Below are 2,635 nucleotides of genomic sequence, written 5' to 3' on the forward strand. Positions count from 1 at the left end.
AGACACCCAATCTGTGTGTTTAATTTCGTAAATGAATTCAGCTTCCTTTAGTTTTTCAATCTCTTCTTTTATCTTTCTGGCAAATGTTTCATGATAAGTGTATGGTCTCTGTCTACTTGGTTTCGCATCATCTCTCATGGATATAGTATGTTGACAGATTTCTGGATCAACACCCTTGAGATCCTTGTACGACCAAGCGAAGATATCCCGGTATTTCTTAACAAGCTCAACAAAAGCTTTTCTTCTTCTTTTGTTAGGTCATTCGCAATGTAAGCATGTCTAGGCTCTTCTCTTGGTTTAGCCAAGTCTACCCTTTTAGCGTTTTCAGGCCCCGGCGTAAGAGTCTCCTTGTTTCCATAGTTCCCTAACTGGTTGTTCAATTATGATTTTTCGATCTTGGAGAGTATACTTTTTGTAATCGGATGGAACATGCATTACATCTTTGCCATCCTCTTCCGTGGTTTCCATTTCGGTTGTGTATATCTCCTTTAGAGCTTTTTTCTACTCTTGATATTTCTTTTTCCGCTCAACTTTGGTCATGAGTGGTTTCTTATTCTGTGATTTTTCTTGAGTACCCTTGTTTTTCTTGATGTCTCAGATATTTCTAAATTTTTGTTTGAAGGCCAGTTCTTTTGTCCTTGACACAATCATTAGCATCTATTTGGATCAAGAATTGTGTTTTACTGGAGATTGATGGCATGGTTCACGATATTGGTATCTCTCTTTTGTCTATACCATTTTTGTCTTCTTGATTTCTCGTTTGGAAAGTCACAAAACTTTTCCTCCCCTCCCCTTAAGAGTAACTGAACTCTTGTATGCTCTTTTTTTGACCCCGAATCTTCTGAGGTAGCTGTGCATCGTAATAGAGGTTAGAAAAGACTTTTTGAGCTTTCATCAAGTCCTTGGTTTCCTCATCTTTGTTTTCAATGTTGAGGACTGACATCATTTGGATGGGAATTATGTCGTAGCCATCCTCATTGCAAAATTGAGTAGGCATAGACGTATTAACACATACATGTCCATTGTCGCTAAAATTTGAGTCCACTCAAATGGTTCAAATAAATGCTCTGGAAAGGGTTCAGGTATGTAGGCTTTGTCTGTACAATCCCTTTCTAGGATACATTCCTCTCGTCTTAAGCTTCTATTTTCTGAAGCTCCGCACATCCAAATGGGAGTGTCTTTGTTTAATCAGGATGGGAGTTTAGTTTCAGCCAAAAAGACTGAATCAAACTCTTGGATGGGTGTTTTCAAGACATCTCTATAAGTGTGATCTTTTAGATTGACTCTTGTTATAGATCCCACCTGTCTCAAGTACAGATAGTTGTTTCCCCAATCTTGGATAAGCTGTACCTATTGCATGAAAGGTCTTCCCAATATGATTTCATAGTTGAGTTTTTTTCGCAAAGTCTACTATGGCAAAAGTGTGTTGATATTCAATTCCACAGGAATTGACTATCACTTTTTCAAGTAGCCCTAGTGGTCTCTCAATGTGTCCGTCAGCCAACTGCAATTCATTTGCGTTTGTCTAATGGCTGGCTGTCCCCAGGATTCCCATACTGCTTTAGTGGATATGGCTATGCCAGCTCCACTATCCAGTATTGCCATGGTTTCAAAGTCATTATATTTCACTGGGAGGGTGGGATTTCCTTGTTCCCCTTCATAATATTCTCCGACCTTATTCATAGGAACTGATCGAATCTCTTTGTTTTCCATTTCAATTTTTTATTTTCCCAAATTCTTAGAGATTAACCCCATTATCCCCACCTTCTCTAGGGTTTTCTGTAAATCGTTCCACAAGTATGGTCTGAGTTTGAACAGTTCTCCCAAAGTAAGAGTGCATTGGATGGGTGTAGACATGATTGAATGAATGTTGTCTATTTCTAGGGTCTGTTTGACTCTTTTTACTTGAGTGGTCTTGCACACGATGGATTCATCTTCGTTATCTCCCAAGTAAGAAGGTAATGTTTTTAATGTCAATGGTTTAGATATTCCTGAAGCTTCCGATCCGCAATCCCCGTAGAAGGATTGTAAATCCATGTTCATATCAGATGGTAGGTTATCCAACCAAACTTCCTCTATAGGAGATGACTTTAAAGTTAGGCTCCCATCATTGATCTCTCTCACCTTTTCCCATAAGTGTCATGGCCAGCCTTCCTCTATGAACGGAATTCCGTCTAAGACATCTTCGCTTTCCGGCACTATAAGCTATGGTTCATTTGTTTCAAGGTGGGGTTCTGCCACCACATTGAATTTTACTTTTGTTTCTTCTAACGCAAGCTCTTCAGGTTTTGCAATATTTTCAAGCTTGGGTTTTTGTTTATCCAGCATTTCTTGTGTCATTCTTACCAGATTTAGATAAGCCTCCAGCTTTGCTGCTTCCATGTCTGGAGATGGATAGTTTTTTCATTTGTTTTCCATGTTTTGGCCTGCTTTAAGTCCTGCTTGATAGGCTTCGAATGCAACATTAATAGGCTAATTTTTTTTTATCAAAACCAGAATGGATCCTCCAGATTTCACGGTTGTTTCCTTGAATTCATTGCCAATTTCTTTCAACTTGTCCCGGGATAGAATTTTTGCTTTCTCTTCGTTTTCAACCCGTTGTTTCTGTTTTCTCATCTCATATCTTTTGCTTCTA

The sequence above is a fragment of the Adiantum capillus-veneris genome, chromosome 18, assembly GCF_014529385.1.
Source record: "Adiantum capillus-veneris isolate H3 chromosome 18, ASM1452938v2, whole genome shotgun sequence".
Taxonomy (NCBI): domain Eukaryota; kingdom Viridiplantae; phylum Streptophyta; class Polypodiopsida; order Polypodiales; family Pteridaceae; genus Adiantum; species Adiantum capillus-veneris.